Source organism: Canis aureus, chromosome 16 (assembly GCF_053574225.1).
Source record: "Canis aureus isolate CA01 chromosome 16, VMU_Caureus_v.1.0, whole genome shotgun sequence".
In the NCBI taxonomy this organism is placed as follows: Eukaryota; Metazoa; Chordata; class Mammalia; order Carnivora; family Canidae; genus Canis; species Canis aureus.
Window position 1 is genome coordinate 2,214,031 of NC_135626.1, and position 15,646 is coordinate 2,229,676.

General features: G+C 45.5%; 1 long non-coding RNA gene across 3 annotated transcripts; it reads right to left on the reverse strand.

The window, feature by feature from the left end:
* Positions 1 to 1,744: 1,744 nt before the first annotated feature.
* LOC144285488 (uncharacterized) lies at positions 1,745 to 3,955 on the reverse strand. Of its 3 annotated transcripts, none has more exons than XR_013353735.1 (4): positions 3,433 to 3,955; positions 3,066 to 3,146; positions 2,227 to 2,323; positions 1,745 to 1,971 (listed from the first exon to the last, which is right to left on the reverse strand). It is a non-coding gene; the product is annotated as an uncharacterized LOC144285488 (long non-coding RNA). The 3 variants fall into 3 exon arrangements; XR_013353733.1 differs by having other exon boundaries at positions 3,021 to 3,146; positions 3,433 to 3,951; XR_013353734.1 differs by lacking the exon at positions 3,066 to 3,146 and having other exon boundaries at positions 3,433 to 3,926.
* Between the last annotated feature and the right edge of the window lie 11,691 nt (positions 3,956 to 15,646).

Sequence of the window (15,646 nt, forward strand, 5' to 3'; positions counted from 1 at the left end):
CTAATGCGAAAGACAGGCACCTGTGAAAAGCATTCTTCAAACTCTGTAGAGCACTGTACACATGTTCGTGATTACCAGCACTTTGCTATTTACTCAACAGCAAACATTTATTGAGCACCTACTCTATATGGTGCTGGGGGCTGGAGAGAAAAAAAATGAATGAGATGCCATGCATGCTCTCAGGGAGGAAGTATGTTGTCATGGTTAAGAGCACAGATGATGGAGTTAGAAAAACCTGGGTTCCGTCCCTGATTCTGGCACTCATTTGTGCCATGGGTCTTTTTTCTTCCACTGCAAATTTATGATGGTATTAAAGTTTACCTCAAACCGCTTTTGTACGGTTTACATGAGATGATACCTAGAAGTGCAGTGCCTGACAGACGGGAAACATCAAACAGGACTGTGGTGGTGAAGCAGTGTTCAGAAACAGTAGAAGATCTATCTATTAGTGTCTGTTGAGAAAAAGAATGAAGAACATTGCGTGTACACGAATGAATGTGAGCAAAGGTCCTGGCTTCCATGAGGGATTTGGCCAAGCTTATTTCCACATGAGTTAGGAGGACGCCCATGGGCCTAGACCCAGGAAAAGGCTAGCAGTCTCTAGATTCTTGACTGCAGAAGTGCCCCTCAGGGGTCAGAAGCCACCCAAACCACCAGGACATTCTGGGTCCCACCAGAAAACATGCTTCTAGCGAGACTTCCCTCTTGAGTAAGCAAGGGTTAACATGAAAAATGAGAAATGAGAAGTGAACATATGGAATGCCAATGTAATACAGAAACGTGGGATTAAACAACTCAGTGGCACGGGAACAGCCACCCTCCAGGCTCCAACACTCTGTTGGGCTCCCTCTTTCTCTCTCTGCTTGCATTGACGGTTACTGCAGGTTCCAGCTCTAGAAAACAAGCTTCCATGCAGAGCAGAGGTCACGTGTGGGTACCGCAGAGCTCTGGAGGTAGGAAGATCAAGGTTTGAATCCTGGCACCCCACTTTCCCTCTGCAAGATGACGGCAAGACACATCACCCTTCTGAGCTCAGGTTTCTTATTTGTGAAGTGGGATGGTATCACCTTTCCCACCAGGCTTGGTCTTGTTGTTACGAATGGGCTAAACTCCGTTGAGTGCCTTTTATGTACATTTCCTGCATCCACTCAATTAACACTGACAATAGCTCTAATACGGGTTATTATCATCCCCATTTACACATTAGGAAACCGAAGTTCAAAGAGGTTACATCACTCACTCATAGCAGGTGAGGAACTAAGCTGGGATCTGAACTCAGGTCTATCAGACGCTGACACATGTGCTTTCTCCACTTGGTCACTGGATGATATTTGGCTCACATTTCCTCCACTTCTAATACCTCTAAATCTGGGAAGACATGGGTGGTGGGGGTGGGTGTTGCGGGAGGAAGAAACCCATTTTTCTTATTACCAATGTGAGTTATTAAATTTGGCAGCAGTAAGCTCAGTATCGGAAATACATTTCACCACCCCATTGCTGAATCTGTTTAATGTATTTTGAACCGGCTTAGCTCGGCTAGTTAGGAAATGGAGCAGAGGTTTAAATTCGAAAGTAACAGTGAGGGGCCACATCTATATGTTGTTCAGGGAAGTCTGCACTCAACCCTGGCTTCCCACAGGAGTCGTGAGGAGGTCACCCTCACCTCTGAACTCATTCGGGGCTCTTTAAGGCAAGAACAGCCAAGAGAGAAGAGCACGGGCACGAAGGAAGACTTGAAGAAAGCTTTTCGTCTCAAGCCATTTATTTACATAACAAGCACGTTTCATCTTCAAAGCTCTTTACAAGCCATAATTAATCTTCACAACATCTTAGTGAGGTGGGTGCATGGCATTGCCCAGGCTTTTATAGGCCGAGGTGCCCCAGAGGAAGCCTTTGGATGGTCTGGCAGGCCAGCTTCAGATTTCCCAATCCCAAACCAGGCCCACTTGATTCATCTTCAGAAAATGTTTCCTCGTGTGAAGAAAGGGATGGGTAGAAAGAAGAGGGATACATGCAGAATGTCAGCCCCAGTGTTGTTGTCATTTAAATATATTTTGTTTTATTGGGAGTACACGCTGCTGGTTAATTTCATTTAAATAACCGTGAGTAATAATAACTCATATTTGTATATGTTTATTCAGCATTTCCAAGGGCCTTTTGTATGCAGTATCTCAGATGATTTTTACAACGGTAATTTCGATAGACACACATTTATTGAGTACCTACTTTGTGCCAAGCTTCTAGAGGCCTGAGGATGGAGCAGGGGAGACGGTGGGAGAGAGGGGCGCCTGTCCTCATTGGTCATACAGGAGCACAAGCAGTCCTAGGAGAGAGGGTCGCTTTTATTTCCCCTAAGCTCCCTTTTTTGGTAACAGATGATAAGACTGAGGCTCAAGTTCGTACACTGGGTGGGGTGGCAGAAATTGAACTCGAAAAATAAAAATTAAAAAAATAAAAATAAAATAAAAACAAACAAAACAAAAAACAAAACAAAAAAACAACAACAACAAAAAAGAAATTGAACTCGATCCAGGTTTGTTTGACTGTGTAGCTTCTGTTGTAGCCGTGTTCAAAGATGCTCATCACAGTATTGTTTAAAATGGCAAAGAATCGGAAGCAACTTGTACCTCCATTAGTAAAGAAATGGATAAGTAAAACATGGAAAATGCACAAGATGAAATATTCCACCAGTCAAAGGGAATGACTTACATCTCCTTACAGATAACGTCAAAAGAAAAAAGTCAGAAGCAGGATTATTTGTACAACAATATCACTTCCATAGGCTTTTAAAAGCACACGCAAGGCAATGTTATATATTTAAATACATGTGAATAAAGATACAGAAGACATCCCAAAAGAACATGCACTAGATGGGTGGATGCATTGGGAAGAGGGGCAGGGTTATGAACGGAGAAGGATAGCAGACCAAAGAACTGGGAGTGGGGGCCACTACTAGTTGCAGACGGTGGGGTGCCATAAATCGGGGGACCTAGCCGAATAGACTCAATTCATGTACATACCCTCTTAGGGTCCCTCTAAAACCAGTAACATCACAAGACACACACCGTCTGCTCTTTTACAGGCTATATCCTCTCCCCCCAATCTCAGTGTTGAAATTGCCTGTCGAACTTGAACCAGCCAAAAATCTAAATGAAAAACAGGAACAAAAAGAGCAAAATTTAAAACCAACTTGAGAAGTGAACAGTGTCTGTTTGGGCTGCAAATGGGTGCTGTCGAGTGTGTGTGACAGCCGTCATGGAGCAGAGACCAGTAGCAGCTGAGCTGTGAGCCCTTCTGCGGCTGGGCCCGTCCGGTGGGCCAGTTTAGCCATGATGCCACAGAAGCCAGGCAGGGGAGGGGGGCAGCAGGGGAAATCATGGTTGGAGGTTGCCCACAGAACCTTGCTTATCGACTTCTCAAAGCCACACTTGCCTGCTTCCTTGTTGGTTTCCTGCCACGACATGATCGATTCTTACAGATATGTTTTCTAGAAGTTGAGTTGTGCCAGGCAAACCATGCCAAAGCAGTCTCATTTCCATGTGTGGTCGGGGTGGGTTGGGGGAAGCTGTAGGCAGAGTGATTATGGATTTCAGCAAGCAGCTTGGAGGCGTGTCTCACCTACCTGGGACTCCCCAAAACACAAGTCTGACCTGGCCCTCGTCTGCTAGAACCTACAACTCCACATTGCCTGTAGGATAGATTAGGAACTCCTCAGCTGTACATGTGAGGCCTTCAGTGATCTAATCTCTACCATGCCGGACAGCTTCCTAACCTGGTGCTCTCCCTCACCCTCTCCTTGCCAGCTCTACCGAAGTACCACAGTTCCAAGGTACATTCTCACTTCCATTCCTCTGGAATCTTACAGGCTGCCACTGCCTACCGGAATGCTGCCCTTCTTGGCCTTGTACCCATGGTTACTCTGCACTCCGCTTCAGGATCAGCTGAAGTGCCGCTTCCCCACAAAACCTCCCAGATCTCCCCCCTTCTCCTGCCCACCCAATCAAGAATTGACACATCAAGTAAATCAGTTACTTCCTATAAAATGCTTAGGAAGCGTTAGGGCTGGATGTGCCTTGAAGTTCAGAGTTTTTCAGATTTTGTGGACTATATGAATCTCATATACCATATTTTATAGAAAAATTTGTGCAGAATGCGGAGCAGGTCCCCATAATAAAACTCGTTAATGTTTCTGCAATACCTGCATGAATATGCACACACTAAATAAAGCAGTATAAATAGCTTCATGTCAGGTCAGGTAAGGTTTTGCCACTTAACTTCTGAAAGAACATGTTGGTGTGTTGCTGTTGTTTTTCAGGGCATTTAGGATTTTTGAATTGTGGGCCTGGACAATGATGCCGCTGATGATAATTCCATCTCTTGTTCCACCAATGTAATAAGAACAATCTTTAGGACTCATACAAGCACTTGTTATTCACTAAGAATTATGCAAAGCAAGTGACAGAAATGATCTCATCCTTATGCCACCATGAAGTACGAAGAGGCTCAGTAATTTGCCAAAGTAAGTGAAACAGCTGGGACTTGAACTCACAGCTTTTCTGATGCCACAGCCCACACGCTTAGCCCCACCTAGTATTGCGGTTCCTTGCAGCACTTTACATTAAAGTACTTACCTCCTTTTGCTGCAGTTTGTTCTTTATGAGTTTCTCTCTCCAACTTGGCTCAGAGTTCCTCAAGTGTGGGGACTGGAGCTGATCCATCTCTGCCTGTGAATGAATGAATGAACAAAATTCCTATGCACAGGATGGTGAAATGCTGTGAGCTTGCTAAGACTCCCTTGACTGACTGTGTCACACATGAATGAAAAATTCATGCCCCAACAATGATCGTACACCTGACTGCTCAAGGGTCCTGGAGTCAGGCAAAGAAATCAAGCTGGAGTCCCTCCTTCAAAGGGTTCACAGTCTAAGAGGAGAAACAGAATGCATCTCTGCACCACTGTAACATGAGACTAAGGTCAGAAAAATATCTACATCGGAAACTTGAGGATGGAGAGCCAATCCCACCAGGGATCCCAGAGGGCCTCAGGGACGCATCCATTGGCTATTTTTGCCTAACAAACTACCCCAAACCTTAGCGACTTAAAACAATTTCTTTAACTCTTGAGTCTATAGGTCAGCTGGGCAGTTCTGCTGATCCAAGCCAGCCTTGGCTGAGCTTTGTAAAGCTCACCAGTGGATATGAGGTCAGCTTATGGGTGCACTTGGGGTTGGTGTTCTTGGATGGCCCTGGCTGGGTGACTGAGCAGTCTTCTACATATGGTCTCTCCTCCTCCCACAGGCAAGGCCAAGTGTATGCTTATGGCAAAAATGAGGGGCCAATAGACACCGAGGAAGTATGTAGGCTGCCTTGAGACCTAAATTCTTCTCCAGTCCTTCTGGGAGAAAGGACTGATGCAGGGAAGGCATGATGGTTAATATGATGTGTCCACTTGACTGAGCCACAAGGTGCCAGCTATTTGGTCAAACATTCTGTGTGTGTCTGTGAGGGTGTTTCTGGATGAGACTCAATTTGAATCAGTAGAAAGAATAAAGTGGATTGCCCTCCTTAATGTGGATGGAGCTCATCTCATCAGTTGAAAGTCTGAATAGAACAAAAAAACTAAGTGAAAGGAAACTCCTTCACCTGACTGCCTATGAGCTGGGACTTCAGTCTTTTCCTGCCTTCTGACCTGAATTGAGCCTGTCAGCCTTCAGACTGGCACTAACTACACCATTGGCGCTCCTGGGGCTCCAGCTTGCAACTACAGATTTTGGGACTTGTCAGCCTCCATAATCAGGTGAGCCCATTCCTTATAATAAATATATATCTCTTCTTGGTTCTGTTTCCTTGGACAACCCTGATTAATTCAGAAGGTGTCAGGCACAGAATAGATTCTTGGTGGCATAAGAGTCATTAGGCCCTCTTGTCTCCCCAACAATGAAGTTAGGGTTTTTTTTTTCTTTTTTACTAAACCTTTTATTGAAGTACAATATAAACACAGAAAAATTCACAACCCTCAAGTCATAAGCTTGATGCACGTTCTCAAACAAGCACTCCTGTTTGAACATTAGCAGCACATCAAAACTCTCCCACTGCTCCCTATCTGCTCCCCCAGGACAACCATTTTTCTGACCTCTAACACTATAGATTCATTCTGCTTGTCTTTGAACTCTACACAGATGGAGTCTGGCTTCCTTCACTCAAATCCTGTTTGTGGAGATGCCTGGGTGGCTCAGAGGTTTAGCTCCTACCTTCGGCCCAGGGCATGATCCTGGAGGCCCAGGATTGAGTCCCACATCAGGCTCCCTGCATGGAGCCTGCTTCTCCCTACGCCTGTGTCTCTGCCTGTGTCTCTGTGTGTCTCTCATGAGTAAATAAATACAATCTTAAAAAAAAAAAAACATTCTGCTTGTAAGATTTATTCATGTTGTTGCTTGTGGTGATGACTTATTCTTTCTTTCTGCTTTAGAGTAGTCTCTTATAGAGTTATCACAATTTACTCATCTGTCTTTATTCTTAATGGATATTTGGGTATTTCTTTTTTTTAAGATTTATTTATTTATTTATTTATTTATTTATTTATTTATTTATTTATTTATGATAGACATAGAGAGAGAGAGAGGCAGAGACACAGGAGGAGGGAGAAGCAGGCTCCATGCCGGGAGCCCGACGTGGGACTTGATCCCGGGTCTCCAGGATCGCGCCCTGGGCCAAAGGCAGGCACTAAACCGCTGAGCCACCCAGGGATCCCATTTGGGTATTTCTAGGTGGGTAAAAAAAAGTTACTATGACTATTTTTTTCTTTTATGGTGGCATAATGGGCATATTTACCATTTTTACCACTTTTAAGTGCATGGTCATGGTTTGAGTCATTAAGTACGTTCACATAGTTGTGCAACCATCATACTATTCATTTCCAGAAATTTTTTTCTTCCCAAACCAACACTCTGTACCCTTTAAAAAATAACTCCCCACTCTCACCTTCCCAGCCCATGGTAACCATTGTTCTACTTTATGTCTTTGAACCTATGAATGTTTTTGTACATATATTCTGGTGCATATGTGCCCACATTTCTATTACTAAATACTTACTAATGGCTATGTTAAATGTACATGTGATCAGCTTTTGAAGATAATGCCAAACAGTTTTCTAAAATGCTGCATGGAGCCTGCTTCTCCCTCTGCCTGTGTCTCTGTGTGTCTGTTGTGCCAATTTACACTTCCAACAGCAGAATACAAGAGTTCATTGCTCTTGATCTTCACCAAGACTTGACAGTGTCATTTTTTTTAAAGATTTATTTATTTCAAAAAAAAAAGATTTATTTATTTCAGAGAAAGTGAGAGAGTGAGACAGTGAGAGAGAGCACGTGCCCATTGTAGGGGGAGGGAGAGGAAGAGGGAGTGTATCTCAAGTAGACTCCATACTGAGCATGGAGCCCAATGCAGGGCTTGATGCAGGGCTCCATCCCAGGACCCAGAGATCATGACCCCAGCCAAAATCAAGAGTCAGATGCTTAACTGAGTGAGCCACCCAGGTGCCCCAACATTGTCAGGTTGTTGTTTTTTTTTTTTTTTTTTTTTAATCTTAGCCATTCAGGGACACCTGGGTGGCTCCGCAATTGAGCGTCTGCCTTCCAACTCAGGGCATGATCCCGGTCTGGGGATCCAGTCCCACATTGGGCTCCCCTCATGGAGCCTGCTTCTCCCTCTGCCTATGTCTCTGCCTCTCTCATGTGTCTCTCATGAAGAAATAAATTAAATCTTAAAAAAAAATAAATCTTAGCCATTCAGATGGGTGTAGGGTGGTATCTTACTATGATGGTGATTTCTACCTCTGTGATTTCTTTTTTTTTTAAGATTTTTTAAAGGTTTTTTTTTAGGTTAAAAAAAAACCTTTAAGTAATCTCTATGCCTAATGTGGGGTTCAAATTCACAACCCCAAGATCAAGAGTTGCACGCTCTACCAACTGAGTCAGCCAGGTACCCTTCTACCTCTGTGATTTCTAATGATGCTGAGGACCTTGTCAAATATTTATTGGCCATTTGGATTTCTGCTTTTGTTAAGTGTTCTGTTAAGGTTTTGGCCCAGTTTTCTATTAGATTATCTGTCTTTTTTGTATTGATTTGTAAAGCTTGTTATATATACTAGATAGAAGTTCCTCGTTAGATAAATGCATTGCAAATACTCTCAGTTTGTGACTTGCTTTTGGCTTTCTTCATGATGTGTTTTGATGAACAGAAGTTCTTCATTTTAGTAGAGTTCAATTTTTCGATATTTTTCTTTATGGTGAAAGTTTTTGTGTCCTGTTTAAAAAAATCTTTGTTAACCCAAGTCATGGAGATAGTGTCCTTTGTTTAGTTTCTCCTTGTAGAAGTTTCAGTGTTTGATCTTTCACATTTAGATCTGAATAAAAGCTACTTTCCTCCGTGAATTTTCTGACACTCCTATGCCTGGCTCCCCTCTATCCCCCCCCCATTATGACTCATCACCCCCCCTCCATGTCCTGTCCTGGAGGATGGAGGAGGAAGGAGAGGATGTCCTCTTCTCCAGGGCAGCAAAGAAATTCAGGACCCAAGTTGGTGGACAAAGTAGGGAGGGAGATGCTGGCTGGGCTGGCAACCATTACAACTGTACTGGCTGTGCCTGCAGCCCATTTTAGGCTAGGAACTTCTCAGCAGGGAAGCCAAGGCCACTCTTCCTCAAAGAGACACTCCTTTCCCACTCCGACCCAGTGGATTCCCCAGGGTATGCAGAGCCCTGGGCATATATCTTTTGCAGGTGCTATATAAACAGTTTGAGTCAGTCAAAATCAGCAAGTCAGCATCATTTTGGTGACTAATCTCACAAGATTCTGCAAAATTCCACATTAGCTATCTGGAATCATTTGCTTGCCAGGCCTCCTTCCTGGAACCAGGGTCTGTCCAGCCCACAGGGGCACAAGTCGGGCATCTCTTTAGGCCTCTGATTAAGGGGGAGAAATGGATTCTATGGCCCACAAATTTCTAGCCCGAGCTCAGGGTATCCCAGGCACATGACACAGCCAGCCAAGCCAGTGTCAGCCACCAGAAGGGGGCATAGAAAAAATCAAGGCATTCCAAAGCATGAGGACCCTCGGAGGATGCCGCTGGAGTGGGCTTTAAGGAGAGTTCTGGGTACAGTCATACCAGAGCGCAAACACAGTTCCCTGATCAAACATTCACAGTTCAGTTTTCTCTCTCCTGCTCACCTTCCCCTGGATTCTGTGTCACCTGAAAGTCCCATTGTCCAGTTGAATTCTTGGTCTATGTACTTTCTAGCTCCTAAGAAGTCACGGTCTCATTTCTGTTTCTCCTTGGGGCAAATGTTACCAACTCCCCTCTCCTCCCCTTCTCCGCTCCATCCCACCTTCTTTTTCTTCTTTCATTCTACATCACTCTCTCCTCCCCCCTTTCCCTCCTCATTTATCTGTCCTGCCTCCCCTCTGTTTTCCTCCTCCTCCCCCCACCAGACACACACGCTCACACACACACACACACACACACACACACACACACACGCTTTGAGCCCCCTCGGCCCCCAGAGCCGTCCCGGCTCAGCCCTTCTCCTGGGCAGGCGGGCAGGCGTGTAGACCATATGTGGTGCCAGGAACAAGCAGAGCCTGACGGATATGGCGTGGCAGCCTGGTAACCATTTGTTTTCACCTGGTCCTCACGCTGCTAACATGTTGGAGCATCTCCATGCTTTAACCCTCTTGCTGCCAGACCCACAGTCTTGAAGGAAAAGAGACAGAAGAGAGAAGTTTATGGGATAGCACTTGTGGGTTCCCCTCCCCTGTTTATCTGTCCATCCATTCACTCAGCAACCACTAACCAAACCCTTAATCTGCTCTCCTGACTGGGCTCAGGGGAGGCAGACGCGGAACAGGCTCAGTCCAGCCTGAGAGGACCAATCAAAGGAGGGAGACCTACAGAAAAAGGGTTCAAATCCAGCCTGATACACACATCAACGGACGGAGGAGAAGGTGCTAGGCACCAAATGGGGCACCTAACCCACTTTCGGGGTCAGTGAGCCCTGCTGGAGGAGATGTTGGTTGTAAAGGTCAGTGTGAAGGAGAAATAGCAGCTAGCTGGGCGAGGAAAGGGAACAGAACAGTTCTAGGCAAAAGAAACAGCAGATGGAAAGTCATAGAAGCTGAAGAGAGCTTCCAGGAAACTGTTCAGAATGGCTGTGTGTGTGTGTGTGTGTGTGTGTGTGTGGAATGGGGTTGGAGAATAGGGTAGGAAATGAGTCTCAAGAGGAAGGCAGGTGGCAGCCCTGGTGGCCCAGCGGTCTAGCACCACCTTCAGCCCAGGGCATGATCCTAGAGACCTGGGATCGAGTCCCATGTCAGGCTCCCTGCATGGAGCCTGCTTCTCCCTCTCCCCGTGTCTCTGTGTCTCTCATGAATAAATAAATAAAATCTTTAAAAAAAAAAAAAAAGAGGGGAGGTGGGCAGGGGGTGGGGGTGACTGGGTGATGGGCACTGAGGTGTGCACTTGACGGGATAAGCACTAGGTGTTATTCTATATGTTGGCAAATTGAACACCAATAAAAAATAAATTTATAAAAAAAAAAAGAGGAAGGCAAGGGACAGGTCAGAGGACCTGGAATGCCAGGCTTAACAGCCACTACTCTATTCTGCAGGCCATTAATAGAGATTAGTAGAGTCGGGTTTGTGTTTTCAAAAGATCCCCAGTGCTTCAGGGTGCAAGAGGAGTGGTACAGGGAGAGGTGGGAAGCAGGGTGAGCAGAGAGGAGCTTCTGCCTCTCTCTGGTCCCCTGCCCCTCCAGTGGGGATCGCGGGCCCCCTTCCATCTGCCTCCACCTCAGGCTTGGTGTGCCAGAGACTGACTTATTACTGGATAACTAGACTCTCTTCTCAAGGAAGACCTGCAGGGCTCAGCCCACAGCCTACCAGGCTTCTGGACTTCTCTCTATTACGTGGCGGGGAGGGGCACAGGAGCAGTCGGACCATTACCCATCTGGTACCTATGCATCAAGGGGAAGCTTTGAGACCCCACCTGCCCCCTCGGCTCAGTGCTATACCCACCCACCTGCTGGCTGAGAGTCAGCATGGAAGAAATGCCTCGACGTCTAAATTCCAACCACAGAAGGACCTGGGCGGTGGTATTACGGATTGTAGGGGTTTTTGAATTAATCCAGGTGAAGGGCTGACAATAGTGCCTGGTATATAATAAACTCGCAATATCATCTTCTTGCTTGCGTTTCTCACATGAATTTTCTTCCTCTTGTTTGAAACTGGCTACTGAAACTGAAACTTGTTGAATAGTGCCCCAAGACCCAGTCTGAGTGCAAGCAGCCCCCAGCCCCCAGATACTACAACAAAGTATTGGATGTGGAAGTGTGCCTGGCGGGATGACGCCCACGACATTTCACAATCAAGACTATATGGGGAGTGAGAGGTGGATTTTGTTCGGTGAATTGTTCAGCCGATTTTCACCTGGGGCGACAGCCATGAGTCACTTCTGGGTCGGAGGAGGTCACTTGTCTGTTCAGTCAACAAACTCTGATCACTTGTCTGTGGCAGAGACGGATGCTGAGGGAAGCATGCTGAAATCACCACTTCTTATCAACAAGCAGACGTGTTACTGGATTTTCCTAGGTGGATGATGTAAGCAAACTCCACTCTCTGCAAGAAGAGCCAAGAGCAAAATTGTTTCTCCTCTTCCAACAATTCCATATGATGCTTCCAGGTCTGGCAAAGGCATTCCCTCTATTTAGAACCACCGAGTAGTAGCTTTCCAAGAAAATTTTAATGTAGCATTTCACTTAATCTGCAAACGACCCTTTGAGGGAGAGATTATTATATCCTCCACCAAAGAGGTAACTGAGACCCAATGATCCACAGAGATCGCTGGCTACAGAATGGCAGAGTCAGGATTAGAACCCACTTCTCCCAACTTTGAAGTTCATACTCTGTTCACTGTACCATACTGACCCTTATAGACATTTCCACTCCCTAATTACTATGATTCTAGGCTCAAGTGAAAGGAAATGTGCCTTCCAGATGGAAGATTCCAGTCTCTGAATAAGCCCTGGTTCTGAATGGCTGGATAGTCCCAAGAATGATCAGCATCAAATTTTCCCCCAAAATCTTTATTTCTTTTCTTTCTACCAAGGTAACGTGTGTCTATTTTTAAAAATTCAAACATTATTGGAATGTTTAAAAAGTGAAAGTCACAGGTATTCCCCTCCCCCCAAATAACAGCTGTTAACAATATGGAACATATTCTTCTGGTCTCTTCCCATGCAAATATTAATAAGACACAAATAACAGAATAATTGTTAGTATTACAGAAATTAAGGATACCATACCATTTAAAAAAAAATTAAAAAAAAAAATTTAAGGGCAGCCCAGTGGCTCAGCGGTTTAGTGCTGTCTTTGGCTCAGGGCATGATCCTGGAGACCGGAGATCGAGTCCCATGTCTGGCTCCCTGCGTGGAGCCTGCTTCTCCCTCTGCCTGTGTCTCTACCTCTCTTTCTCTCTCTCTGTCTCATGAATAAATAAATAAAATCTTTAAAATAAATAAATAAATAAATAAATTTAACACCACATCGAGGACACCTTTCACTGTCCGCACAGTAAAAAAGTGCCTTGTTTGCTTTAATAGATTGCTGTAGACTGCATGTCTGTGTCCCTCAAATTCATAGGTCGAAGCCTAATCCCCATTGTGAGGTGAAATTCTGAGAGTTAATTAGGTCATGAGGACAGAGCCCTAATAAATGGGATTAGTGCCCTTATAAAAGGGACCCCAGAGAGCTCCCTCACCCCTTCTGCCATGTGAAGACACAGCAAGAAGACAATCATCTGTGAACCAGAAAGTGGGCCCTCCCCAGACACCAATGTCCCAGCACCCTCATCTTGAACTTCTCGGCCTCCAGAACTGTGAAAAATAAATATCTGTTGTTTACAAGTCACTCAGTCTGTGGTATTTTTGTTACAGCAGCCCTATCAGACTAAGACAGAGGTGCTCAGGAATCCAAAATATGGATGCACCAGTTTCCCTCGCCACCCTGGGGGTTGAGATTTGGGCTGCTACCTTTCTTCGTCTACAAAATCATTGCTTGCACCTTGTCCCACCATGCCTTGCACGGCTAACTTAAAGTACTTGGTATCATCTCGACCAAGGATGTCTATGAATGGCTGTTCGACGTTTCTCTAGCCAACTAAACTCCCAGATTTTTAAGGCATCGTAAGGGATCATGGCTGTATGTTCATGAAAATATTCGTACTGTCTCATTCAATGCTGTGCATATAGTAGGACCTCAATAGTTCGTTTTCTATGAACTAAAAGAATGACTTCAGGGGTGCCTGGTGGCTCGGCGGTTGAGCGTCTGCCTTTGGCCCAGGGCGTGATCCCGGAATCTGGGACGGAGTCCCACATCGGGCTCCTTGCAGGGAGCCTGCTTCTCCCTCAGCCTGTGTCTCTGCCTTTCTGTGTGTGTGTCTCTCATGAATAAATAAATAAATAAATAAATAAATAAATAAATAAATAAATAAAATCTTCCAAAAAAAAGAAAGTTAAAAAAATAAAAAATAAAGGAACGGCTTTCTGTATGGATCAATGCATACTCGTGTTGGCTTCTGCGGGGCACACTCCTGAGAAGAAACACCAGGTCACAGGATAAGCATTTTCAAAGCACGTTTATAGGCTGCAAAGTTCTCCTCTGGAAGAAGCCAACCAGTGTGAGGGAATGAGAGGGCTGGTTTCCACACACTCTTAGGAAGATACTTTGAGGGGACATGAGAGTATAGTCTATTCCATTGTTTTAATAATAAATTTATTTTTTATTGGTGTTCAATTTGCCAACATACAGAATAACACCCAGTGCTCATCCCGTCAAGTGCCCCCCTCAGTGCCCGTCACCCAGTCACCCCCACCTCCTACCCTCCTCCCCTTCCACCACCCCTAGTTCGTTTCCCAGAGTTAGGGGTCTCTCATGTTCTGTCTCCCTTTCTGATATTTCCCACTCATTTCCTCTCCCTTCCCTTCTATTCCCTTTCACTATTATTTATATTTCCCAAATGAATGAGACCATATAATGTTTGTCCTTCTCCGACTGACTCACTTCACTCAGCATAATACCCTCCAGTTCCATCCACGTTGAAGCAAATGGTAGGTATTTGTCGTTTCTAATGGCTGAGGAATATTCCATTGTATACATAGACCACATCTTCTTTATCCATCATCTTTCGATGGACACCGAGGCTCCTTCCACAGTTTGGCTATTGTGGACATTGCTGCTAGAAACATCGGGGTGCAGGTGTCCCGGCGTTTCACTGCATCTGAATCTTTGGGGTAAATCCCCAACAGTGCAATTGCTGGGTCGTAGGGCAGGTCTATTTTTAACTCTTTGAGGAACCTCCACACAGTTTTCCAGAGTGGCTGCACCAGTTCACTTTCCCACCAACAGTGCCAAAGGCTTCCCTTTTCTCCACATCCTCTCCAACAGTTGTGGTTTCCTGCCTTGTTAATGTTCCCCATTCTCACTGGTGTGAGGTGGGATCCCATTGTGGTTTTGATTTGTATTTCCCTGATGGCAAGTGACGCAGAGCATTTTCTCATGTGCATGTTTTGAACTTGGCCACAGTAACTTCTTACAAGATACATCCATGAAGGTAAGAGAAATAAAAGCAAAAATGAACTATTGGGACTTCATCAAGATAAGAAGCTTTTGCACAGCAAAGGATACAGTCAACAAAACTCAAAGACAACCTACAGAATGGGAGAAGATACTTGCAAATGACGTATCAGATAAAGGGCTAGTTTCCAAGATCTATAAAGAACTTATTTTTTTTGTGATAGTCACAGAGAGAGAGAGAGAGAGAGAGAGAGAGGCAGAGACATAGGCAGAGGGAGAAGCAGGCTCCATGCACCGGGAGCCCGACGTGGGATTCGATCCCGGGGTCTCCAGGATCGCGCCCTGGGCCAAAGGCAGGCGCCAAACCGCTGTGCCACCCAGGGATCCCTAAAGAACTTCTTAAACTCAACAGCAAAGAAACAAACAATCCAATCATGAAATGGGCAAAAGACATGAAGAGAAACCTCACAGAGGAAGGCATAGACAGTCTATTCCATTTAGTCCCATACAAGGTATGGGGAAGCCAGGGATGAATCCTCCCCGTGCTGTTCTTGTGGAGCTCTCACCTGCTACTGAGAGAAGAAAGCAAATACGAACTTGCTCGGCCCCTGCAGGGGAGTCATCCCCCTCCCCGACCCCGGCACACTCAGTCCTGCCTACAGCCCCTTGACCTCCAGCTGCCTAGCAGCCAGCAGTTAAAGAAGCAGCCTTTAAAGTTCTGTGTCTGCCCTGCCAGCTTTGGTATGGCTGCCCTACGCCCTCTCCTCAGAGGAAGAACAGGGTTAACCCTTGGTCTTGCTTTAATACTGGGGATCACATGCATGGGGCTGGGGGCTCAGCCTGGAGCCAGGAGTGAGATGAACCAGGAGATAACCTGCAAGACCTCTCTGCTCTGGGCCAGACTTTCTTCTGGCCCGAGGGATGGCTCTGTAGGGTTTTGTGTGTGCACAGATTGAGAATGTCATCGTCCTAGACGTGCAGGCATCTCAGGGGCTGCAGCACCCACCCCAAACCTCTAAGGA